At 41.6% G+C, this 26,816-nt stretch overlaps 1 long non-coding RNA gene across 1 annotated transcript in view; it reads right to left on the bottom strand.

Moving 5' to 3' along the window:
* Nucleotides 1-26,367, bottom strand: part of LOC149978344 (uncharacterized) — a 32,367-nt gene extending 6,000 nt beyond the window's left edge. The window contains exon 1 of the long non-coding RNA XR_016486170.1: nucleotides 25,723-26,367. This is a non-coding gene — a long non-coding RNA (uncharacterized LOC149978344). The remainder of the gene's footprint in view (nucleotides 1-25,722) is intronic.
* Nucleotides 26,368-26,816: the final 449 nt, after the last annotated feature.

Genomic DNA, 26,816 nt, shown 5'->3' with positions numbered 1-26,816 from the left:
TCATCATGTCAGGTATTCCTGGGGCATGGTCCTAGGGCTCAGGTCCTCCGAGAGAGAGAAAGAAAGAGAGAATTAGAGAGAGCATATGTGGGATGGCCAGTCCTCTTCTGGCTGTGCCGGGTGGAGATTATAACAGAACATGGCCAAGATGTTCAAATGTTCATAAATGATCAGCATGGTCGAATAATAATAAGGCAGAACAGTTGAAACTGGAGCAGCAGCACAGCCAGGTGGACTGGGGACAGCAAGGAGTCATCATGTCAGGTAGTCCTGGGGCATGGTCCTAGGGCTCAGGTCCTCCGAGAGAGAGAAAGAGAGAAGGAGAGAATTAGAGAACGCACACTTAGATTCACACAGGACACCGAATAGGACAGGAGAAGTACTCCAGATATAACAAACTGACCCTAGCCCCCCGACACATAAACTACTGCAGCATAAATACTGGAGGCTGAGACAGGAAGGGTCAGGAGACACTGTGGCCCACTCCGAGGACACCCCCGGACAGGGCCAAACAGGAAGGATAGGAACGAAGGACAATATCAATCGAGTCATATCAATTAAAAGCTGGAACAATGTTTACATTCTCCAAGGGAATAGACAGAAGCTATTTTAAACTGGTCAAGGTTGAGGAAGAGAAAAAAAAATAGTTGATTAAAAACCAGCTCGAAATGTTCCTAATTTGTATGCTAATCTACCTTATCATCGTCTTTTTATGAAGAGGGCCCACAACTCTGAATCAGCATGCACACACTCATTATATTATTAATTATCCAAACACTGTTCCCAAAAGTCATTGAAAACGATCCAAACCAAAATAAAAATAAATTAGCATATATTCAAAAAGAGCAGATATGGTCCCCTGGGGTTGGTTAATATGTCAGAGGCATACTAATAAGCTAACTAATATGCTAAATCATTCATATTTTACCCATGCAGTGCCAAGCCTAAACAAAGTGACTTTACGGCTCTAACGTTAATGAATCTGTTCTAGTAGAGTTGAATCACCCTGGAAAAATGACCATGTTTGGCTTCGGCATTTAGTTGTGTGTCAGCACAGATTTTTCAGAATTTCCCGAATTGTGTTAATGTTACGACACCTGAGCAGTAGAGAGCAGTAGAGAACTACTGATTGGAAATTTGTTAGGACGCGTCCCAAATGGGATCCTATTCCTGTAGGTCTTGGGTCAAAAGTTGTGCACTAAATCGGGAATAGGATGCCATTTGGGACACACATCAGTGTTTTTCAGTGCATTTAAAACAGCCCTTAAAGCTGGAATCCTTAATTGTGAAACTGCCATGTCCATTTACGATATTACAACAACGTAGCTGTTTGTTTTTCCCCCTCAGACATCGTTGCGCGTGCAACAGAACATCAGAAAATGTACTATCATGTTTTTGTTGCAGACCACTCCTCACCTCTGCTTCATCAACAAAACAAAAACAATAACGGCTGTGGGGCGTTGTTTTCCCTACTGCGGATTCCATCTTTAAAACATCGGTCCAGCTCCGGACATTTTGTCTCACATATAAACATTATAATAAGGTAATTCCACTCTGTGTGGCAGCCAGCCTGTGTTGTTTATCCTTTACTACACTGCTAACCAGAGACAAGCTATATTCTACTATTCTAATTACATCCAATATGCCATCATACAAATGTAAGGACCCTTAAATTAACCATTCTATATCCACCCGTATTCTCCTCAGCCTGATATGCATCAACATGAGCAGGACTTGTTAGGTTATGGAGTAACAGTTTTATAATTCCATTGCCTTGGCAGACTGCTACTGAAAACGTTGAAATGAACTAGTGCCAAACACCTAATGGACTGCTACTGAAAACGCTGAAATGAACTAGTGCCAAACACCTAATGGACTGCTACTGAAAACACTGAAATGAACTAGTGCCAAACACCTAATGGACTGCTACTGAAAACACTGAAATGAACTAGTGCCAAACACCTAATGGACTGCTACTGAAAACACTGAAATGAACTAGTGCCAAACACCTAATGGACTGCTACTGAAAACACTGAAATGAACTAGTGCCAAACACCTAATGGACTGCTACTGAAAACACTGAAATGAACTAGTGCCAAACACCTAATGGACTGCTACTGAAAACACTGAAATGAACTAGTGCCAAACACCTAATGGACTGCTACTGAAAACACTGAAATGAACTAGTGCCAAACACCTAATGGACTGCTACTGAAAACACTGAAATGAACTAGTGCCAAACACCTAATGGACTGCTACTGAAAACACTGAAATGAACTAGTGCCAAACACCTAATGGACTGCTACTGAAAACACTGAAATGAACTAGTGCCAAACACCTAATGGACTGCTACTGAAAACACTGAAATGAACTAGTGCCAAACACCTAATGGACTGCTACTGAAAACACTGAAATGAACTAGTGCCAAACACCTAATGGACTGCTACTGAAAACACTGAAATGAACTAGTGCCAAACACCTAATGGACTGCTACTGAAAACACTGAAATGAACTAGTGCCAAACACCTAATGGACTGCTACTGAAAACACTGAATTAAACTAGGGCCAAACACCTAATGGACTACTACTGAAAACACTGAATTAAACTAGGGCAAAACACCTAATGGACTGTTACTGAAAACAAGACCTTTCCCATAGTGTAGTCATGTAAACTGAGGTTATGTCCCAAATGTAAACCTATTCCCTTCATAGTGCACTGGGCCATGGTCAAAAGTAGGGCACTATATAGGGAATAGGGTGCCAGTCCTGGTCAAAAGTAGTGCACTATATAAGGAATAGGGTGCCAGTGCTGGTCAAAAATGAGTGCACTATATAAGGAATAGGGTGCCAGTCCTGGTCAAAAGTAGTGCACTATATAAATAAATAAATAAACTCTGTACCAGTGTGAGAGTCAGAGGTGGTGCCCAGAGAGCAGCTGGATGACAGCTTGTAAACTGCAAAGTGAAACTATAGTGTTTTCGAGTAACTCTGAGAGGTAACAGGTGAGAGGTGAACCGAAGCAGTGCTATGGCTGCTGGGTAACGTCTTTGTCAGGACAGTTTAACTCTGTTAACACCCCTGACACACACACACACACACACACACTCTGTCAGCGCCCTCTCAGCGCTAGTCAGTAGCAGTGCAGGATGTGGCTGGGGTATTCAAAACAGAGCTTTATAGAGAGATCAGCTAAGGCTGGGTGACAGGGGCTCTAATGATGGCTTGACACTGCTCACTATGCACCTGACCTGAAACACATGCAATACACACAACCACACACACACACTAATGCAAGATGCCTGGAGAGAGCTATAGTCTCTCTTTCTCGTTCTCTCTCTCTCAGCCTCCCTCTCTCTTTTCAAGGAGCATGTGTCTTTCTCCTCTGGTCACCCAGGAGACTGATGACAACCTAACAGCCTCACCAAGCACACACACTTCCTCACACACATTAATGCATACTCTTTAACACAGACATACACACATGCACACACAAACACACACACCCTCCATCAGAAGGAATGCTATAGATCTAGCATAACATAACTGCACCAGAAGCCAATTCAACAAGACCCAAACTCTGTTGCTACAGCAGATATAAATCATGTCGTACGGTAGTACGCTCTAAAAATGAGGGGTTCAACAAGGGTTCTTCTAAGATCCTCACAGTTCTTTGAAGAGCCTTACGTTTCTTGGCACTGACAATTGCCCCCAAAAGGTTAATCCAAGAAACCCATAGGAAGTGGGTTTAATCAAGGAACCTCCTTAGTTGGTGGGGGTTCTTGCAGGAACCTAACTGCCCAACTGAAACATTTGGATTTGAAAGGAGAGCAGGTCCAGGCACTTAACTGAATAATGGAAAGATCTCCTCAATGTAAGGTAAGGTTTCTTCTCCCTTGTATGATCTAAATATGTGTAATATTCATATGTGTAAACATGCTGAATTGTAATTGGATGTATTTTACCGCCATATCATACTGTGCTATGATTGGTTAAGACCATTCAAATGGTTAGGGCATGGTCAGTTTGATCCTGGTTGGCGATACGTGAACATGCCTGTTATAGCTAATAAAGAGCTACGTTAAGAAATATCCTGTAGTACTGCATTTTACTATTTTGTACAAAGTGTGCAAAACAAGACAATATGTTGTTTTATGATGATACCATCTATCTTTTCATATTTGTGCAAATCTTTCTAAAACAGAAAATTGACAATTCAATGGATATCAATCAACAAGAGGTAAGAATATCAAAATCAAATCAAATGTTATTGGTCACATACACATGGTTAGCAGATGTTATTGGTCACATACACATGGTTAGCAGATGTTATTGTGAGTGTAGCGAAATGCTTGTGCCTCTAGTTCTGACTGTGGAGCAATATCTAACAAATAATCTAACAATTCCACAACAACTACCTAATACACACACATCTCTGTAAAGGGATGGAATAAGAATATGTACATATCAATATATGGATGGGCCATGACAGACCGGCATAGACTAAATGCAATAGACGGTATAAAATACAGTATATACATTTAGGATGAGTAGTGCAAGATATGTAAACATCATTATTTAAAAGTGGCATTAATAAACTTTTAGGTGACAAGCCAAATTTCTCCAGCCTCCTGAGGTTGAACACACTGTCTGTGTTGGAGGACCATTTCAGTTTGTGCGTGATGTGTAAGCCAAGGAACTTGAAATTGTTCAGCTTCTCCACTGCTGTCCTGTCGATTTAGATGTGGGGTGTTCCCTCTGCTGTTTCCTGAAGTCCACTATCATCTCCATTGTTTTGTTGATGTTGAGTGAGAGGTTGTTTTCCTGACACCACACTCCGAGTGCTCTCAACTTCTCCCTATAGGCTGTCTTGTTGTTTTTGGTGATCAAGCCTACTACTGTTGTGTTGTCTGCAAACTTGATGATTGAGTTGGAGGTGTGCATGGCCATGCAGTCATGGGTAAACAGGGAGTCCAGGAGGGGGCTGAGCACGCACCCTTGTGGGGCCCCAGAGTTGAGGATCAACGAAATGGATATGTTGTTTCCTACCTTCACCACCTGGGGGCGGCCCGTCAGGATGTCCAGGACCCAGTTGTACAGGGCGGGGTTGAGACCCAGGGCCTCAAGCTTAATGATGAGCTTGAAGGGTACTACGGTGTTGAATGCTGAGCTGTAGTCAATGAACAGCATTCTTACATAGGTATTCCTCTTGTCCAGATGGGATAGGGCAGTGTGCAGTGTGATGGCGATTGTATCGTCTGTGGACCTATTGGGGCGGTATGCAAAACATATCAAATCTAACTTTATTTGCCACATGCGCTGAATACAACAAGTGTAGACTTTACCGTGAAATGCTTTACTTACAAGCCCTTAACCAACAGTGCAGTTCAAGAAGAAGAACATATTTACCAAGTAGACTAAAATAAAAAGTAATAATAAAAAGCAGTACAATAAGAATGACAATAACGAGGCTCTATACAGGTACTGAGTCAGTGTGGAGTCTATATACAGGGGACACCGGTACTGAGTCAGTGTGCAGGGGTACAGGCTAGTTGAGGGAATCTGTACATGTAGGTGGGTGCGAAGTGACTATGCATAGGTAACAAACAAACAGCGAGTAGCAGCAGTGTACAAATTGTCCTGTGGCGATTTTTATGAATTGTTCAGCAGTATAATGGCTTGGGGGTAGAAGCTGTTGTGGCGCCTTTTGGTCCTAGATTTGGCGCTCCTGTACCGCTTGCCCTGCCGTAGCAGAGAAAACAGTCTATAACTTGGGTGACTGGAGTCTCTGACAATTTTCTGACATTCTGATTGTGTCATCTGTGGATCTGTTTGGGCGGTATGCGAATTGGAGTGGGTCTAGGGTGTCCTGGAGGATGCTGTTGATGTGAGCCATGACCAGCCTTTCAAAGCACTTCATGGCTACTGACGTGAACGGGCACAAGGCAATAATCATTTAGGCAGGTTACCTTCACTTCCTTGGGCACAGGGATTATGGTGGTCTGTTTGAAACATGTAGGTATTACAGATTTGGTCAGGGAGAGGTTGGAAATGTCTGAAGATACTTGACAGTAGGTCCGCGCATGCTTTGAGTACACATCCTGGTAATCCGTCTGCCCCCGGCGGCTTTGTGAATGTTGCAGTGGGTCTAGGGTGACAGTTATGGTGGAGGTGATATGATCCTTGACTAGTCTCTCAAAGCACATAATGATGACAGACATGAGTGCTATGGGGCGATAGTCATTCAGTTCAGTTACCTTTGCCTTCTTGGGTACAGGAAGCAGACAGCAGACTGGGATAGGGAGAAAAATGAATGTCCTTAATCACACCAGCCAGCTGGTCTGCGCATGCTCTGAGGACCCGGCTATGGATGCCGTCTGGGCCGGCATTCTTGCGAGCGTTAACACGTTTAACTGTCTTATTCACGTCGGCCACGGAGAAGGAGGGTGGGGGAGGGGGCGCATGTAACAGGGCTCTTCATTATGGACAAGGTATGTGTATGAAAAACATTTCAAAACAGTTTTTTATTTCACATTTGCCACAAAAAATATATATATATACAGTATATTTTCAGTATAAGTCCTTTAGGTGTTTGACCCTAGTATAATACTGTTTTCAGTAGCAGTCCGTTAGGTGTTTGACCCTAGTTTAATATTGTTTTCAGTAGCAGTCCGTTAGGTGTTTGACCCTAGTATAATACTGTTTTCAGTAGCAGTCCGTTAGGTGTTTGACCCTAGTATAATACTGTTTTCAGTAGCAGTCCGTTAGGTGTTTGACCCTAGTATAATACTGTTTTCAGTAGCAGTCCGTTAGGTGTTTGACCCTAGTATAATACTGTTTTCAGTAGCAGTCCGTTAGGTGTTTGACCCTAGTATAATACTGTTTTCAGTAGCAGTCCGTTAGGTGTTTGACCCTAGTATAATACTGTTTTCAGTAGCAGTCCGTTAGGTGTTTGACCCTAGTATAATACTGTTTTCAGTAGCAGTCCGTTAGGTGTTTGACCCTAGTATAATACTGTTTTCAGTAGCAGTCCGTTAGGTGTTTGACCCTAGTTTAATATTGTTTTCAGTAGCAGTCCGTTAGGTGTTTGACCCTAGTTTAATATTGTTTTCAGTAGCAGTCCGTTAGGTGTTTGACCCTAGTATAATACTGTTTTCAGTAGCAGTCCTTTAGGTGTTTGACCCTAGTATAATACTGTTTTCAGTAGCAGTCCGTTAGGTGTTTGACCCTAGTATAATACTGTTTTCAGTAGCAGTCCTTTAGGTGTTTGACCCTAGTATAATACTGTTTTCAGTAGCAGTCCGTTAGGTGTTTGACCCTAGTATAATACTGTTTTCAGTAGCAGTCCGTTAGGTGTTTGACCCTAGTTTAATATTGTTTTCAGTAGCAGTCCTTTAGGTGTTTGACCCTAGTATAATACTGTTTTCAGTAGCAGTCCTTTAGGTGTTTGACCCTAGTATAATACTGTTTTCAGTAGCAGTCCGTTAGGTGTTTGACCCTAGTATAATATTGTTTCCAGTAGCAGTCCGTTAGGTGTTTGACCCTAGTTTAATATTGTTTTCAGTAGCAGTCCGTTAGGTGTTTGACCCTAGTATAATACTGTTTTCAGTAGCAGTCCTTTAGGTGTTTGACCCTAGTATAATACTGTTTTCAGTAGCAGTCCGTTAGGTGTTTGACCCTAGTATAATACTGTTTTCAGTAGCAGTCCTTTAGGTGTTTGACCCTAGTATAATACTGTTTTCAGTAGCAGTCCGTTAGGTGTTTGACCCTAGTATAATACTGTTTTCAGTAGCAGTCCGTTAGGTGTTTGACCCTAGTTTAATATTGTTTTCAGTAGCAGTCCTTTAGGTGTTTGACCCTAGTATAATACTGTTTTCAGTAGCAGTCCGTTAGGTGTTTGACCCTAGTTTAATATTGTTTTCAGTAGCAGTCTGTTAGCTGTTTGACCCTAGTTTAATATTGTTTTCAGTAGCAGTCCGTTAGGTGTTTGACCCTAGTTTAATACTGTTTTCAGTAGCAGTCTGTTAGCTGTTTGACCCTAGTTTAATATTGTTTCCAGTAGCAGTCCTTTAGGTGTTTGACCCTAGTATATTACTGTTTCCAGTAGCAGTCCATTAGGTGTTTGACCCTAGTTTAATATTGTTTCCAGTAGCAGTCCTTTAGGTGTTTGACCCTAGTATAATACTGTTTTCAGTAGCAGTCCGTTAGGTGTTTGACCCTAGTATAATACTGTTTCCAGTAGCAGTCCTTTAGCTGTTTGACCCTAGTTTAATACTGCTTTCAGTAGCAGTCCGTTAGGTGTTTGACCCTAGTTCAATTCTGTTTTCAGTAGCAGTCCTTTAGGTGTTTGACCCTAGTATAATACTGTTTTCAGTAGCAGTCCGTTAGGTGTTTGACCCTAGTTTAATACTGTTTCCAGTAGCAGTCCGTTAGGTGTTTGACCCTAGTTTCATATTGTTTTCAGTAGCAGTCCGTTAGGTGTTTGACCCTAGTATAATACTGTTTTCAGTAGCAGTCCGTTAGGTGTTTGACCCTAGTATAATACTGTTTTCAGTAGCAGTCCGTTAGGTGTTTGACCCTAGTTTAATATTGTTTTCAGTAGCAGTCCTTTAGGTGTTTGACCCTAGTATAATACTGTTTTCAGTAGCAGTCCTTTAGGTGTTTGACCCTAGTATAATACTGTTTTCAGTAGCAGTCCGTTAGGTGTTTGACCCTAGTATAATATTGTTTCCAGTAGCAGTCCGTTAGGTGTTTGACCCTAGTTTAATATTGTTTTCAGTAGCAGTCCGTTAGGTGTTTGACCCTAGTATAATACTGTTTTCAGTAGCAGTCCTTTAGGTGTTTGACCCTAGTATAATACTGTTTTCAGTAGCAGTCCGTTAGGTGTTTGACCCTAGTATAATACTGTTTTCAGTAGCAGTCCTTTAGGTGTTTGACCCTAGTATAATACTGTTTTCAGTAGCAGTCCGTTAGGTGTTTGACCCTAGTATAATACTGTTTTCAGTAGCAGTCCGTTAGGTGTTTGACCCTAGATTAATATTGTTTTCAGTAGCAGTCCTTTAGGTGTTTGACCCTAGTATAATACTGTTTTCAGTAGCAGTCCGTTAGGTGTTTGACCCTAGTTTAATATTGTTTTCAGTAGCAGTCTGTTAGCTGTTTGACCCTAGTTTAATATTGTTTTCAGTAGCAGTCCGTTAGGTGTTTGACCCTAGTTTAATACTGTTTTCAGTAGCAGTCTGTTAGCTGTTTGACCCTAGTTTAATATTGTTTCCAGTAGCAGTCCTTTAGGTGTTTGACCCTAGTATATTACTGTTTCCAGTAGCAGTCCATTAGGTGTTTGACCCTAGTATAATACTGTTTTCAGTAGCAGTCCGTTAGGTGTTTGACCCTAGTTTAATATTGTTTTCAGTAGCAGTCCGTTAGGTGTTTGACCCTAGTTTAATATTGTTTTCAGTAGCAGTCCTTTAGGTGTTTGACCCTAGTATAATACTGTTTTCAGTAGCAGTCCTTTAGGTGTTTGACCCTAGTATAATACTGTTTTCAGTAGCAGTCCGTTAGGTGTTTGACCCTAGTATAATATTGTTTCCAGTAGCAGTCCGTTAGGTGTTTGACCCTAGTTTAATATTGTTTTCAGTAGCAGTCCGTTAGGTGTTTGACCCTAGTATAATACTGTTTTCAGTAGCAGTCCTTTAGGTGTTTGACCCTAGTATAATACTGTTTTCAGTAGCAGTCCGTTAGGTGTTTGACCCTAGTATAATACTGTTTTCAGTAGCAGTCCTTTAGGTGTTTGACCCTAGTATAATACTGTTTTCAGTAGCAGTCCGTTAGGTGTTTGACCCTAGTATAATACTGTTTTCAGTAGCAGTCCTTTAGGTGTTTGACCCTAGTATAATACTGTTTTCAGTAGCAGTCCGTTAGGTGTTTGACCCTAGTATAATACTGTTTTCAGTAGCAGTCCTTTAGGTGTTTGACCCTAGTATAATACTGTTTTCAGTAGCAGTCCGTTAGGTGTTTGACCCTAGTATAATACTGTTTTCAGTAGCAGTCCGTTAGGTGTTTGACCCTAGTTTAATATTGTTTTCAGTAGCAGTCCTTTAGGTGTTTGACCCTAGTATAATACTGTTTTCAGTAGCAGTCCGTTAGGTGTTTGACCCTAGTTTAATATTGTTTTCAGTAGCAGTCTGTTAGCTGTTTGACCCTAGTTTAATATTGTTTTCAGTAGCAGTCCGTTAGGTGTTTGACCCTAGTTTAATACTGTTTTCAGTAGCAGTCTGTTAGCTGTTTGACCCTAGTTTAATATTGTTTCCAGTAGCAGTCCTTTAGGTGTTTGACCCTAGTATATTACTGTTTCCAGTAGCAGTCCATTAGGTGTTTGACCCTAGTTTAATATTGTTTTCAGTAGCAGTCCGTTAGGTGTTTGACCGTAGTTTAATACTGCTTTCAGTAGCAGTCTGTTAGCTGTTTGACCCTAGTTTAATATTGTTTCCAGTAGCAGTCCTTTAGGTGTTTGACCCTAGTATAATACTGTTTTCAGTAGCAGTCCGTTAGGTGTTTGACCCTAGTATAATACTGTTTCCAGTAGCAGTCCTTTAGCTGTTTGACCCTAGTTTAATACTGCTTTCAGTAGCAGTCCGTTAGGTGTTTGACCCTAGTTCAATTCTGTTTTCAGTAGCAGTCCTTTAGGTGTTTGACCCTAGTATAATACTGTTTTCAGTAGCAGTCCGTTAGGTGTTTGACCCTAGTTTAATACTGTTTCCAGTAGCAGTCCGTTAGGTGTTTGACCCTAGTTTCATATTGTTTTCAGTAGCAGTCCGTTAGGTGTTTGACCCTAGTATAATACTGTTTTCAGTAGCAGTCCGTTAGGTGTTTGACCCTAGTATAATACTGTTTTCAGTAGCAGTCCGTTAGGTGTTTGACCCTAGTTTAATATTGTTTTCAGTAGCAGTCCTTTAGGTGTTTGACCCTAGTATAATACTGTTTTCAGTAGCAGTCCTTTAGGTGTTTGACCCTAGTATAATACTGTTTTCAGTAGCAGTCCGTTAGGTGTTTGACCCTAGTATAATATTGTTTCCAGTAGCAGTCCGTTAGGTGTTTGACCCTAGTTTAATATTGTTTTCAGTAGCAGTCCGTTAGGTGTTTGACCCTAGTATAATACTGTTTTCAGTAGCAGTCCTTTAGGTGTTTGACCCTAGTATAATACTGTTTTCAGTAGCAGTCCGTTAGGTGTTTGACCCTAGTATAATACTGTTTTCAGTAGCAGTCCTTTAGGTGTTTGACCCTAGTATAATACTGTTTTCAGTAGCAGTCCGTTAGGTGTTTGACCCTAGTATAATACTGTTTTCAGTAGCAGTCCGTTAGGTGTTTGACCCTAGTTTAATATTGTTTTCAGTAGCAGTCCTTTAGGTGTTTGACCCTAGTATAATACTGTTTTCAGTAGCAGTCCGTTAGGTGTTTGACCCTAGTTTAATATTGTTTTCAGTAGCAGTCTGTTAGCTGTTTGACCCTAGTTTAATATTGTTTTCAGTAGCAGTCCGTTAGGTGTTTGACCCTAGTTTAATACTGTTTTCAGTAGCAGTCTGTTAGCTGTTTGACCCTAGTTTAATATTGTTTCCAGTAGCAGTCCTTTAGGTGTTTGACCCTAGTATATTACTGTTTCCAGTAGCAGTCCATTAGGTGTTTGACCCTAGTATAATACTGTTTTCAGTAGCAGTCCGTTAGGTGTTTGACCCTAGTTTAATATTGTTTTCAGTAGCAGTCCGTTAGGTGTTTGACCCTAGTATAATACTGTTTTCAGTAGCAGTCCTTTAGGTGTTTGACCCTAGTATAATACTGTTTTCAGTAGCAGTCCGTTAGGTGTTTGACCCTAGTATAATACTGTTTTCAGTAGCAGTCCGTTAGGTGTTTGACCCTAGTTTAATATTGTTTTCAGTAGCAGTCCTTTAGGTGTTTGACCCTAGTATAATACTGTTTTCAGTAGCAGTCCTTTAGGTGTTTGACCCTAGTATAATACTGTTTTCAGTAGCAGTCCGTTAGGTGTTTGACCCTAGTATAATATTGTTTCCAGTAGCAGTCCGTTAGGTGTTTGACCCTAGTTTAATATTGTTTTCAGTAGCAGTCCGTTAGGTGTTTGACCCTAGTATAATACTGTTTTCAGTAGCAGTCCTTTAGGTGTTTGACCCTAGTATAATACTGTTTTCAGTAGCAGTCCGTTAGGTGTTTGACCCTAGTTTAATATTGTTTTCAGTAGCAGTCTGTTAGCTGTTTGACCCTAGTTTAATATTGTTTCCAGTAGCAGTCCTTTAGGTGTTTGACCCTAGTATATTACTGTTTCCAGTAGCAGTCCATTAGGTGTTTGACCCTAGTTTAATATTGTTTTCAGTAGCAGTCCGTTAGGTGTTTGACCGTAGTTTAATACTGCTTTCAGTAGCAGTCTGTTAGCTGTTTGACCCTAGTTTAATATTGTTTCCAGTAGCAGTCCTTTAGGTGTTTGACCCTAGTATAATACTGTTTTCAGTAGCAGTCCGTTAGGTGTTTGACCCTAGTATAATACTGTTTCCAGTAGCAGTCCTTTAGCTGCTTGACCCTAGTTTAATACTGCTTTCAGTAGCAGTCCGTTAGGTGTTTGACCCTAGTTCAATTCTGTTTTCAGTAGCAGTCCTTTAGGTGTTTGACCCTAGTATAATACTGTTTTCAGTAGCAGTCCGTTAGGTGTTTGACCCTAGTTTAATACTGTTTCCAGTAGCAGTCCGTTAGGTGTTTGACCCTAGTTTCATATTGTTTTCAGTAGCAGTCCGTTAGGTGTTTGACCCTAGTTCAATTCTGTTTTCAGTAGCAGTCCTTTAGGTGTTTGACCCTAGTTTAATATTGTTTTCAGTAGCAGTCCGTTAGGTGTTTGACCCTAATTTAATATTGTTTCCAGTAGCAGTCCTTTAGGTGTTTGACCCTAGTTCAGTTGTGTTTTCAGTAGCAGTCCGTTAGGTGTTTGACCCTAGTTTAATACTGTTTTCAGTAGCAGTCCGTTAGGTGTTTGACCCTAGTTCAGTTGTGTTTTCAGTAGCAGTCCTTTAGGTGTTTGACCCTAGTTTAATACTGCTTTCAGTAGCAGTCCGTTAGGTGTTTGACCCTAGTTCAGTTGTGTTTTCAGTAGCAGTCCTTTAGGTGTTTGACCCTAGTTTAATACTGCTTTCAGTAGCAGTCCGTTAGGTGTTTGACCCTAGTTTAATATTGTTTTCAGTAGCAGTCCGTTAGGTGTTTGACCCTAGTTTAATACTGTTTTCAGTAGCAGTCCTTTAGGTGTTTGACCCTAGTTCAGTTGTGTTTTCAGTAGCAGTCCTTTAGGTGTTTGACCCTAGTTTAATACTGTTTTCAGTAGCAGTCCTTTAGGTGTTTGACCCTAGTTCAGTTGTGTTTTCAGTAGCAGTCCTTTAGGTGTTTGACCCTAGTTTAATACTGTTTTCAGTAGCAGTCCTTTAGGTGTTTGACCCTAGTTTAATACTGTTTTCAGTAGCAGTCCTTTAGGTGTTTGACCGTAGTTTAATACTGCTTTCAGTAGCAGTCTGTTAGCTGTTTGACCCTAGTTTAATATTGTTTCCAGTAGCAGTCCTTTAGGTGTTTGACCCTAGTATAATACTGTTTTCAGTAGCAGTCCGTTAGGTGTTTGACCCTAGTATAATACTGTTTCCAGCAGCAGTCCTTTAGCTGTTTGACCCTAGTTTAATACTGCTTTCAGTAGCAGTCCGTTAGGTGTTTGACCCTAGTTCAATTCTGTTTTCAGTAGCAGTCCTTTAGGTGTTTGACCCTAGTATAATACTGTTTTCAGTAGCAGTCCGTTAGGTGTTTGACCCTAGTTCAATTCTGTTTTCAGTAGCAGTCCTTTAGGTGTTTGACCCTAGTTTAATATTGTTTTCAGTAGCAGTCCGTTAGGTGTTTGACCCTAATTTAATATTGTTTCCAGTAGCAGTCCTTTAGGTGTTTGACCCTAGTTCAGTTGTGTTTTCAGTAGCAGTCCGTTAGGTGTTTGACCCTAGTTTAATACTGTTTTCAGTAGCAGTCCGTTAGGTGTTTGACCCTAGTTCAGTTGTGTTTTCAGTAGCAGTCCTTTAGGTGTTTGACCCTAGTTTAATACTGCTTTCAGTAGCAGTCCTTTAGGTGTTTGACCCTAGTTCAGTTGTGTTTTCAGTAGCAGTCCTTTAGGTGTTTGACCCTAGTTTAATACTGCTTTCAGTAGCAGTCCGTTAGGTGTTTGACCCTAGTTTAATATTGTTTTCAGTAGCAGTCCGTTAGGTGTTTGACCCTAGTTTAATACTGTTTTCAGTAGCAGTCCTTTAGGTGTTTGACCCTAGTTCAGTTGTGTTTTCAGTAGCAGTCCTTTAGGTGTTTGACCCTAGTTTAATACTGTTTTCAGTAGCAGTCCTTTAGGTGTTTGACCCTAGTTCAGTTGTGTTTTCAGTAGCAGTCCTTTAGGTGTTTGACCCTAGTTTAATACTGTTTTCAGTAGCAGTCCTTTAGGTGTTTGACCCTAGTTTAATACTGTTTTCAGTAGCAGTCCTTTAGGTGTTTGACCCTAGTTTAATACTGCTTTCAGTAGCAGTCTGTTAGCTGTTTGACCCTAGTATAATACTGTTTTCAGTAGCAGTCCTTTAGGTGTTTGACCCTAGTTTAATACTGTTTTCAGTAGCAGTCCTTTAGGTGTTTGACCCTAGTTCAGTTGTGTTTTCAGTAGCAGTCCTTTAGGTGTTTGACCCTAGTATAATACTGTTTTCAGTAGCAGTCCGTTAGGTGTTTGACCCTAGTATAATACTGCTTTCAGTAGCAGTCCGTTAGGTGTTTGACCCTAGTTCAGTTGTGCTTTCAGTAGAAGTCCTTTAGGTTTTTGACCCTAGTTAAATTCTGCTTTCAGTAGCAGTCCTTTAGGTGTTTGACCCTAGTTTAATATTGTTTTCAGTAGCAGTCCATTAGGTGTTTGACCCTAGTTTAATATTGTTTTCAGTAGCAGTCCGTTAGGTGTTTGACCCTAGTTTAATACTGCTTTCAGTAGCAGTCTGTTAGCTGTTTGACCCTAGTTTAATATTGTTTCCAGTAGCAGTCCTTTAGGCGTTTGACCCTAGTATAATATTGTTTTCAGTAGCAGTCCATTAGGTGTTTGATCCTAGTTTAATATTGTTTTCAGTAGCAGTCCGTTAGGTGTTTGACCCTAGTATAATACTGTTTTCAGTAGCAGTCCGTTAGGTGTTTGACCCTAGTTTAATACTGTTTCCAGTAGCAGTCCTTTAGGTGTTTGACCCTAGTTTAATATTGTTTCCAGTAGCAGTCTGTTAGCTGTTTGACCCTAGTTTAATATTGTTTCCAGTAGCAGTCCTTTAGGTGTTTGACCCTAGTATAATACTGTTTTCAGTAGCAGTCCGTTAGGTGTTTGACCCTAGTATAATACTGTTTCCAGTAGCAGTCCTTTAGCTGTTTGACCCTAGTTTAATACTGCTTTCAGTAGCAGTCCGTTAGGTGTTTGACCCTAGTTCAATTCTGTTTTCAGTAGCAGTCCTTTAGGTGTTTGACCCTAGTATAATACTGTTTTCAGTAGCAGTCCGTTAGGTGTTTGACCCTAGTTCAATTCTGTTTTCAGTAGCAGTCCTTTAGGTGTTTGACCCTAGTTTAATATTGTTTTCAGTAGCAGTCCGTTAGGTGTTTGACCCTAATTTAATATTGTTTCCAGTAGCAGTCCTTTAGGTGTTTGACCCTAGTTCAGTTGTGTTTTCAGTAGCAGTCCGTTAGGTGTTTGACCCTAGTTTAATACTGTTTTCAGTAGCAGTCCGTTAGGTGTTTGACCCTAGTTCAGTTGTGTTTTCAGTAGCAGTCCTTTAGGTGTTTGACCCTAGTTTAATACTGCTTTCAGTAGCAGTCCTTTAGGTGTTTGACCCTAGTTCAGTTGTGTTTTCAGTAGCAGTCCTTTAGGTGTTTGACCCTAGTTTAATACTGCTTTCAGTAGCAGTCCGTTAGGTGTTTGACCCTAGTTTAATATTGTTTTCAGTAGCAGTCCGTTAGGTGTTTGACCCTAGTTTAATACTGTTTTCAGTAGCAGTCCTTTAGGTGTTTGACCCTAGTTCAGTTGTGTTTTCAGTAGCAGTCCTTTAGGTGTTTGACCCTAGTTTAATACTGTTTTCAGTAGCAGTCCTTTAGGTGTTTGACCCTAGTTCAGTTGTGTTTTCAGTAGCAGTCCTTTAGGTGTTTGACCCTAGTTTAATACTGTTTTCAGTAGCAGTCCTTTAGGTGTTTGACCCTAGTTTAATACTGTTTTCAGTAGCAGTCCTTTAGGTGTTTGACCCTAGTTTAATACTGCTTTCAGTAGCAGTCTGTTAGCTGTTTGACCCTAGTATAATACTGTTTTCAGTAGCAGTCCTTTAGGTGTTTGACCCTAGTTTAATACTGTTTTCAGTAGCAGTCCTTTAGGTGTTTGACCCTAGTTCAGTTGTGTTTTCAGTAGCAGTCCTTTAGGTGTTTGACCCTAGTATAATACTGTTTTCAGTAGCAGTCCGTTAGGTGTTTGACCCTAGTATAATACTGCTTTCAGTAGCAGTCCGTTAGGTGTTTGACCCTAGTTCAGTTGTGCTTTCAGTAGAAGTCCTTTAGGTTTTTGACCCTAGTTAAATTCTGCTTTCAGTAGCAGTCCTTTAGGTGTTTGACCCTAGTTTAATATTGTTTTCAGTAGCAGTCCATTAGGTGTTTGACCCTAGTTTAATATTGTTTTCAGTAGCAGTCCGTTAGGTGTTTGACCCTAGTTTAATACTGCTTTCAGTAGCAGTCTGTTAGCTGTTTGACCCTAGTTTAATATTGTTTCCAGTAGCAGTCCTTTAGGCGTTTGACCCTAGTATAATATTGTTTTCAGTAGCAGTCCATTAGGTGTTTGATCCTAGTTTAATATTGTTTTCAGTAGCAGTCCGTTAGGTGTTTGACCCTAGTATAATACTGTTTTCAGTAGCAGTCCGTTAGGTGTTTGACCCTAGTTTAATACTGTTTCCAGTAGCAGTCCTTTAGGTGTTTGACCCTAGTTTAATATTGTTTCCAGTAGCAGTCCGTTAGGTGTTTGACCCTAGTATAATACTGTTTCCAGTAGCAGTCCTTTAGGTGTTTGACCCTAGTATAATATTGTTTTCAGTAGCAGTCCATTAGGTGTTTGATCCTAGTTTAATATTGTTTTCAGTAGCAGTCCGTTAGGTGTTTGACCCTAGTATAATACTGTTTTCAGTAGCAGTCCGTTAGGTGTTTGACCCTAGTTTAATACTGTTTCCAGTAGCAGTCCTTTAGGTGTTTGACCCTAGTTTAATATTGTTTCCAGTAGCAGTCCGTTAGGTGTTTGACCCTAGTATAATACTGTTTCCAGTAGCAGTCCTTTAGGTGTTTGACCCTAGTTTAATATTGTTTTCAGTAGCAGTCCTTTAGGTGTTTGACCCTAGTTTAATATTGTTTTCAGTAGCAGTCCGTTAGGTGTTTGACCCTAATTTAATATTGTTTCCAGTAGCAGTCCTTTAGGTGTTTGACCCTAGTTCAGTTGTGCTTTCAGTAGCAGTCCGTTAGGTGTTTGACCCTAATTTAATATTGTTTCCAGTAGCAGTCCTTTAGGTGTTTGACCCTAGTTCAGTTGTGCTTTCAGTAGCAGTCTGTTAAGTTTTTGACCCTAGTTTAATACTGTTTTCAGTAGCAGTCCTTTAGGTTTTTGACCCTAGTTCAGTTGTGCTTTCAGTAGCAGTCTGTTAGGTTTTTGACCCTAGTTTAATTCTACTTTCAGTAGCAGTCCTTTAGGTTTTTGACCCTAGTTCAATTCTGCTTTCAGTAGCAGTCCGTTAGGTGTTTGACCCTAGTATAATACTGCTTTCAGTAGCAGTCCGTTAGGTGTTTGACCCTAGTTCAGTTGTGCTTTCAGTAGCAGTCCTTTAGGTTTTTGACCCTAGTTCAATTCTGCTTTCAGTAGCAGTCCGTTAGGTGTTTGACCCTAGTTTAATACTGTTTTCAGTAGCAGTCCGTTAGGTGTTTGACCCTACTCTTAGATAATGGGGTTAAAAAATAGTTATTGGCCTGTCCCCACAGGATAACCCCTTTTAGGTCCAGGTAAGACCCTGTTTGGTTCCAGGTAGAAACCTTTTGGGTTCTATGTAGAACCCTCTGGAAACAAAAGCGGTCTTCCTGGAACCAAAAAGGGTTCTTCAAAGGGTTCTCCTATGATGACAGGTGAATAACCTTTTAAGGTTCTAGAAAGCACCTTTGTAGTTTAATTATGTGTTTTCAGTATCAGTTTGACCCTAGTTTAATTATCTATGGATGGAAGATATTTGATGTTGTAGAATGAACACATCCAGGTAATGGGTCTAGTGTGAGAGGTATGGGTCTGAGAGTGGACTGACAAAGTTAGTTTCGCTCTCAAGTCCCTTACTCTCCTAGGGTCCTTCAAATGCTGTCCATTGCAACCTGTGTGTGTGTGTGTGTGTGTGTGTGTGTGTGTGTGTGTGTGTTACTCAGGTCTGGCCATTTAACCTCCATCTCTCTCTCTGATCTGTGTTACCCAACCGACCCTGAGGGAATACATAACCCATTCAGACCACATCTCACACGCACACACACACACACACACACAGACTCACACACAGACAGGCGCAGGTTTTTAACCCCATGCTAGAGGAGAGAGAGGATTGTGATGGCTACATGAAGGTGTAGATTCATCTTCCTCAGACTATGATAACATTACAATTGTCCTCTCTCTTTTCCCATATAGTAGCAGCAAGGACAGTGAAACATGTCCACTCACCTTGGACCACAGAGAGGAGAGAGGTGGAATAGTTGGAAGATATGTTGTATGGACACAGGAGAGAGGGTGGAGAGAGGGGAAGTGAGTGAGAGAGAGACAGACAGAGAGAGAGGTGGAAAAGGTGGAGTACGGAAAGAGGAGAGAGATAGATAGAGACAGAGAGGGGGAGAGAGACGGAGGGGGGAGAGAGAGAGAGATCACACAGAGGAGAGAGAGAGAGAGAGGTGAAAGTGGAGTGAGGGGTTATTGATGCATGGAGGCATGTTCAGTCCATTTGCACCTCATCATCAGCAGAGCAGAACACTACCATTCTAATGGACTGTGTGTGTGTGTGTGTGTGTGTGTGTGTGTGTGTGTGTGTGTGTGTGTGTGTGTGTGTGTGTGTGTTCTCTATCCGTTTGTTTCTCTAACTTCCTCCATTTAACCTTCACTTTCTCTTTCCATAAGCGTGGAAGGAACGGTCCAGTGTAACATCGGAACAGGTGGTCATCATTTCAGGTTGGCACAAGTACAGTACCTGTTGACCCTGTCTTTAATAGGTGACAATAGACATGATGCTTATTTATACAACAGATGAATGTGTTATCACTGTGCTTCATGTAATAGCAGTTGAGATTACATAAAACATGTATGGTGCAAGTGATCATTGCTATTCGAGATTCTGTGCAGATTATTACAGGAATTGTGAAGATCTCCACAGACCTGTGATGACCCATGCACGCTATATTGAACCTGCGCACTTTCTACGATTACCTAAGATATTAATGTATAGTTACAGTAACCTCAACATGTGGCCACGGATGTGTTACTCATTTTAAGGTTGAATGTTACATTAGTTTGTAAGTTTTTTTTTACTGGATTCTAAAAGTTATGTTGAATTGTTTTTGGTCGACAACTCAACTGCTGCTTGGATAGTTCCGTCTGAACCATTGGCTTAATCCCATTTTTTAACTTTTATTTGTGGTTGAGCTGGAGATGTGAATACGACATCTCATTTCTCCACTGGTCGAAAAGTTAATAGGTTATTTATTGTCATTTCAAAAGTGATATTGAGTTGTGTTTGGTTGTCAATGCAACCAAATATCACCGTCTGAAGGAGAAGTATCTTCTGCTTGGATAGTTCCATCTGTACCACTGACTTAGTCTGGCTTTATTACAGTTTTCAAGTTGAAGCTTTAAATAAAGTTAGATTTGATTTAGTATTGTTCTTTAACTTAGATTTTTTTCAAATGTTGATATTTGGTTGTGTTGACAACCTAACACAATTCAATGTCATTAAAAATCCTTACATTTGAAATCAACCAGAGCTTGAAACCCCAAGCCTATTGTATTGTCAATGTTTAGTTGAATCCTGGGTTTAATTGAAACAACATCTGACTTGGTAAAATGCTATATAGGCCTAAATATTGATTATATATGATTTATAATGTATGGTTACATTTAATTTGCTCTGTTAAGCCTACCCATTTGAATGACTTCAATAGCAACAGTGAATCTATTTAGTTATTAAGAGATCTCTCAACAATCATTCTCACAATAGTAACATTGGTAATAGTCAGTGACAAATAGCTAAGCTGGGCTTGGTTAAAACCCTGGATGGGAGACCAAATTAATAGCTGTAGGTGAATCAACTCTCCAGCAGGAGGTGCTGTAGGTAGATCAACTCTCCAGTAGGAGGTGCTGTAGATGGATCGACTCTCCAGTAGGAGGCGCTGTAGATGGATCGACTCTCCAGTAGGAGGTGCTGTAGATGGATCGACTCTCCAGTAGGAGGTGCTGTAGATGGATCGACTCTCCAGTAGGAGGTGCTGTAGATGGATCGACTCTCCAGTAGGAGGTGCTGTAGATGGATCGACTCTCCAGTAGGAGGTGCTGTAGATGGATCGACTCTCCAGTAGGAGGTGCTGTAGATGGATCGACTCTCCAGTAGGAGGTGCTGTAGATGGATCGACTCTCCAGTAGGAGGTGCTGTAGATGGATCGACTCTCCAGTAGGAGGTGCTGTAGATGGATCGACTCTCCAGTAGGAGGTGCTGTAGATGGATCGACTCTCCAGTTGGAGGTGCTGTAGATGGATTGAGTCTCCAGTAGGAGGTGCTGTAGATGGATTGACTCTCCAGTAGGAGGTGCTGTAGATGGATCGACTCTCCAGTAGGAGGTGCTGTAAATGGATCGACTCTCCAGTAGGAGGTGCTGTAGATGGATCGACTCTCCAGTGAGAGGTGCTGTAGATGGATCGACTCTCCAGTAGGAGGTGCTGTAGATGGATCGACTCTCCAGTAGGAGGTGCTGTAGATGGATCGACTCTCCAGTAGGAGGTGCTGTAGATGGATCGACTCTCCAGTAGGAGGTGCTGTAGATGGATCGACTCTCCAGTAGGAGGTGCTGTAGATGGATCGACTCTCCAGTAGGAGGTGCTGTAGATGGATCGACTCTCCAGTAGGAGGTGCTGTAGATGGATCGGCTCTCCAGTAGGAGGTTCTGCCCAGTCTATATTTTTTTTCGGAAAGTGAATATAACATGGGAAGATCTGACATTATTTTTAGGTACAAACTCAACATACACGATATATACAAAAGTATGTGGACACCCCTTCAAATTAGTGGATTCGGTTATTGCTGTCACACCTGTTGCTGACAGGTGTATACAATCGAGCACACAGCCATGTAATCTCCATAGACCAACATTGGCAGTAGAATGGCCTTACCGAAGAGCTGTTACTTTCAACGTGGCACCGTCATAGGAAGCCACCTTTCCTACAAGTCAGTTTGTCCAATTTCTGCCTTCCTAGAGCTGCCCCGGTCAACTGTAAGTGCTGTTATTGTGAAGTAGAAACGTCTAGGAGCAAAAAATGGCTCCGCAGTGGAGTGGTAGGCCACACAAGCTCACAGAACAGGACCACCGAGTGCTGGAGCGAGTAAAAATGGTATGGGGCTATGTGGGGTCTGTTTGCAACACTCACTACCGAGTTCCAAACTGTCTCTGGATGCAAAGTCAGCTAAATAGATGTTCGGGAGCTCCATGAAATGGGTTTCCATGGCCGAGCAGCCGCACACAAGCCTAAGATCACCATGCGACATGCCAAGTGTTGGCTTGAGTGGTGTAAAGCTCACCACCATTGGACTCTGGAGCAGTGGAAACGTGTTCTCACGCATCAACCATCTGGCAGTCCGACAGACAAATCCGGGTTTGGCGGATGCCAGGAGAAAGCGTCCTGCGCCAATGCATAGTGTCAACTGTAATGTTTGGTGGAGGAGGAATAATGGTCTGAGGCTGTTTTTCATGGTTCAGCCCCCTTAGTTCCAGTGAAGGGAAATCTTGACGCTACAGCATACAATGACATTCCAGATGATTCTGTGCTTCCAACTTTGTGCTTTGTGGCAACAGTTTGGGGAAGGCTCTTTCCTGTTTCAGCATTCAGACAATGCCCCTGTGCACAAAGCAAGGTCTGTACAGAAATGGTTTGTAGAGATCGGTGTGGCCTGCACAGAGCCCGAAACCTCAACCCCATCGAACACGTTTGGGATGAATTGGAACGCCGACTGCTAGCCAGGCCTAATCGCCCAACATCAGTGCCCAACCTCACTAATGCTCTTGTGGCTGAATGGCAGCAAGTCCCCACAACAATGTTCCAACATCTAGTGGAAATCCTTCCCAGAAGAGTGGAGGCTGGAGCAAAGGGGGGACCAACTCCATATCAATGCCCCTGATTTTGGAATGAGATGTTTGACGAGCAGGTGTCCACATACTTTTGGTCATGTAGTGTATTTTCTACAAGGTTTATCTATGTTGACATTTGGTTACCATGGTGACATAACCCTGTGGTTAACATTTCACCTCAAAACAACAGTTTACTTTGACTTCTTTCAAATCCAATGTATTTTCCACGTAGATTCGACTTCACAATACGTTGACAAATTACATTGAAACAACGTTGATTCAACTAGTGGGAAGGTTTTATGTGTGTGCTTGTACAGTTGCACACATGCAGACACACAAATAAAATAAAATAGTATTTGTCACATGCACCGAATACAGCTGGTGTAGAATTTTCCCTGAAATGCTTGTTTTGAGCCCTTTCCCAACGATGCAGAGTTTTAAAATAGTCTATGGCTTGGGTGGCTGGGTGGCTGGAGTCTTTGGTAATTTTTCATCCTTCCTCTGATATCGCCTAATATAGAGGTCCTGGATGGCAGGGAGCTTGGCCCCAGTGATGTACTGGGCAGTCCGCACCACCCTCTATAGTGCTTTGTGGTCAAGAGCAGTGTATTTGCCATACCAAAGGTGATGCAGCCAGTCAGGATGGTGCAGCTGTAAAACGTTTAGAGGATCTGAGAGCCCATGCCGAATCTTTTATGTTTACAAAGCAAGTGAAACAGATAATAAACAAAAGTGAAATAAACAATAAACAATAAACAATAGTAATTAACAGTAAACATTACACTCACAAAAGTTACAAAAGAGTAAAGCCACATCAAATGTCATATTATGTCTATGCACAGTATTGTAACGAAGTGCAAATAGTTGAAGTACGAAAGGGAAAATAAATAAACACAAATATGGGTTGTATTTACAATGGTGTTTGTTCTTCACTAGTTGCCCTTTTCTTGTGGTAACAGGTCACAAATCTTACAGCTGTGATTGCACACTGTAGTATTTCACCCAGAAGATATGGAGGTCTATCAAAATGTGATTTGTTTTCGAATTCTTTGTAGGTCTGTGTAATTTGAGGGAAATATGTGTCTCTAATATGGTCATACATTTGGTAGGAGGTTAGGAAGTGCAGCTCAGTTTCCACCTCATTTTGTGGGCAGTGAGCACATAGCCTATCACACACACATACAAAAGAAAGGCCATAATGTACACGGCTCAAAAAAATAAAGGCAACACTTAAACAACACAATGTAACTCCAAGTCAATCACACTTCTGTGAAATCAAACTGTCCACTTAGGAAGCAACACTGATTGACAATAAATTTCACATGCTGTTGTGCAAATGGAATAGACAACAGGTGGAAATTATAGGCAATTAGCAAGACACCCCAAATAAAGGAGTGGTTCTGTAGGTGGGGACCACAGATCACTTCTCAGTTCCTATGCTTCCTGGCTGATGTTTTGGTCACTTTTGAATGCTTCCGGTGCTTTCACTCTAGTGGTAGCATGAGACGGAGTCTACAACCCACACAAGTGTCTCAGGTAGTGCAGCTCATCCAGGATGGCACATCAATGCGAGCTGTGGCAAGAAGGTTTGCTGTGTCTGTCAGCGTAGTGTCCAGAGCATGGAGGCGCTACCAGGAGACAGGCCAGTACATCAGGAGACGTGGAGGAGGCCGTAGGAGGGCAAAAACCCAGCAGCAGGACCGCTACCTCTGCCTTTGTGCAAGGAGGAGCAGGAGGCGCACTGCCAGAGCCCTGCAAAATGACCTCCAGCAGGCCACAAATGTGCATGTGTCTGCTCAAACGGTCAGAAACAGACTCCATGAGGGTGGTATGAGGGCCCGACGTCCACAGGTGGGGGTTGTGCTTACAGCCCAACAGGACGTTTGGCATTTGCCAGAGAACACCAAGATTGGCAAATTCGCCACTGGGCTCTTCACAGATGAAAGCAGGTTCACACTGAGCACATGTGACAGACGTGACAGTCTGGAGACACCGTGGAGAACGTTCTGCTGCCTGCAACATCCTCCAGCATGACCGGTTTGGCGGTGGGTCAGTCATGGTGTGGGGTGGCATTTCTTTGGGGGGCCGCACAGCCCTCCATGTGCTCGCCAGAGGTAGCCTGACTGCCATTAGGTACCGAGATGAGATCCTCAGACCCCTTGTGAGACCATATGCTGGTGTGGTTGGCCCTGTGTTCCTCCTGGGTTCCTCCTAATGCAAGACAATGCTAGACCTCATGTGGCTGGAGTGTGTCAGCAGTTCCTGCAAGAGGAAAGCATTGATGCTATGGACTGGCCCTCCCGTTCCCCAGACCTGAATCCAATTGAGCACATCTGGGACATCATGTCTCGCTCCATCCACCAACGCCACGTTGCACCACAGACTGTCCAGGAGTTGGCGGATGCTTTAGTCCAGGTCTGGGAGGAGATCCCTCAGGAGACCATCCGCCACCTCATCAGGAGCATGCCCAGGCGTTGTAGGGAGGTCATACAGGCACGTGGAGGCCACACACACTACTGAGCCTCATTTTGACTTGTTTTAACCTGTCTACGATACTGGTTCCCAATTGGGGATCAACCCTCCCACGTTCAGCTGAAACGGTGGCGCATGGAACGCAAAAATATTCTTAAAAATATTTAACCTCCACACATTAACAAGTCCAATAGCTCAAATGAAAGATAAACACCTTGTTCATCTAGCCAGCAAGTCAGATTTCTAAAATGTTTTACGGCGAAAACATAGCACATATATATGTAAAACCACCACCAGACACAGCTCATTTCAATAGCCAAAACATGCAATCAACAAACGCAGGATTAAAAAATAAATCGCTCACTAACCTTTTGAAAATCTTCATCAGATGACAGTAATATGACATATTACACAGTACATATTTTTTTTTTTCAATAATATGCCATTTATATCCATAAATGTCCATTTACAGTGAGTTTACCTTCAGAAATTACTCAAAAATGCCCGCAGGAAATCTATGTAGCGCGGCAAGATAACGTAAATAGACATCATAAACTTTTACTAAATATACATGTTCTACATATAGTTAGAAAGATACACTGCTTCTTTATGCAACCGCTGTGTTAGATTTATTTTTAACGTTACAGAAATCGCACACTATTCCATATGCTGAGACAGCGCTCAGTTCCAAGCTACATTTCCACGTAATGTTGGAGTCAACAGAAACACAGATTTAAGCATAAATATTCCCTTACCTTCGATGGTCTTCGTTCAGAATGTTCTGGAAGGCTTCATACTTACCCAATACATCGTTTGGTTTCAAGTCTTGCGTCTTTGTATTAGCTACTGCTAATAACATCAGCTGAAATGCACCCAAAACGTCCTCTGGTCCGGATAAGTTGCGCATCAAAACTTCAAAATTACACATTATATGTCGACTAAACAGGTCAAACTAAGTGCAGAAGCAAGCTTTATGATGTTTTAGACATGCAAAACAAACTTCAATTCAATCGGCCATCGTCTGCCCTTCTCTTGAGTGCTGGAAACAAAGGAATGGCTGGGACCAATTCGCGCCCATACGCACAGCCTATTCTCTTGTGGCACGCACTAATTTCACTCCCATAGGGTCAATTCTCGCGGGATTTGAACGATTTGAAGCTCTAATGAAAGAGGACATCTAGCGGAAGAGATAGAAAGTCCCCAGAATCATAGCTCGTTGGGAAGGGTGGGGGCCATGACGTCAAAGTTGCTCCAACTTTCATGGCCACAAAAACTAGTTTGGAAGAATGCCTGCCCTGTGAGTTCTGCTATACTTACAGACATAATTCCAACGGTTTTAGAATCTTTAGAGTGTTTTCTATCCAATAATAATTTTTATTTGCATATATTATCAATTTTTGACAGATTTTTTTTCCAGTTTACTAGGGGTACCCAATCTCTCCAAAGGGGGCGTATGTCTGCCATATCCTTAACAGGTTTTAAGGACATTACATCAAAGTTGGATCAGCCTGTAGTGTGGTTTTCCACTTTCATTTTGAGTGTGACTCCAAATCCAGACCTCCATGGGTTGATACATTTGATTTCCATTGATCATTTTTGTGTGATTTTGTTGTCAGCACATTCAACTATGTAAAGAAAAAAGTATTTAATAAGAATATTTCATTCATTCAGATCTAGGATGTGTTATTTTAGTGTTCCCTTTATTTTTTTGAGCAGTGTATTATTCCAGCCCAGCTGCAATTTAGATTTTGGCCACTAGATGGCAGCAGTCTGTGTGTGTGTGTGCATTATTTTAGACTGATCCAATGAACCATTGCATTCTGTTCAAAATGTTGTATCAAGACTGATGTGCTTAATTTGTTTATTAATAACTTTTCATGTTCAAAACTGTGTAC

This window comes from Oncorhynchus mykiss, chromosome 14 (genome assembly GCF_057628025.1).
Source record: "Oncorhynchus mykiss isolate SJ-2025 chromosome 14, ASM5762802v1, whole genome shotgun sequence".
In the NCBI taxonomy this organism is placed as follows: domain Eukaryota; kingdom Metazoa; phylum Chordata; class Actinopteri; order Salmoniformes; family Salmonidae; genus Oncorhynchus; species Oncorhynchus mykiss.
This window is presented reverse-complemented; position numbering and strand designations above follow the sequence as displayed.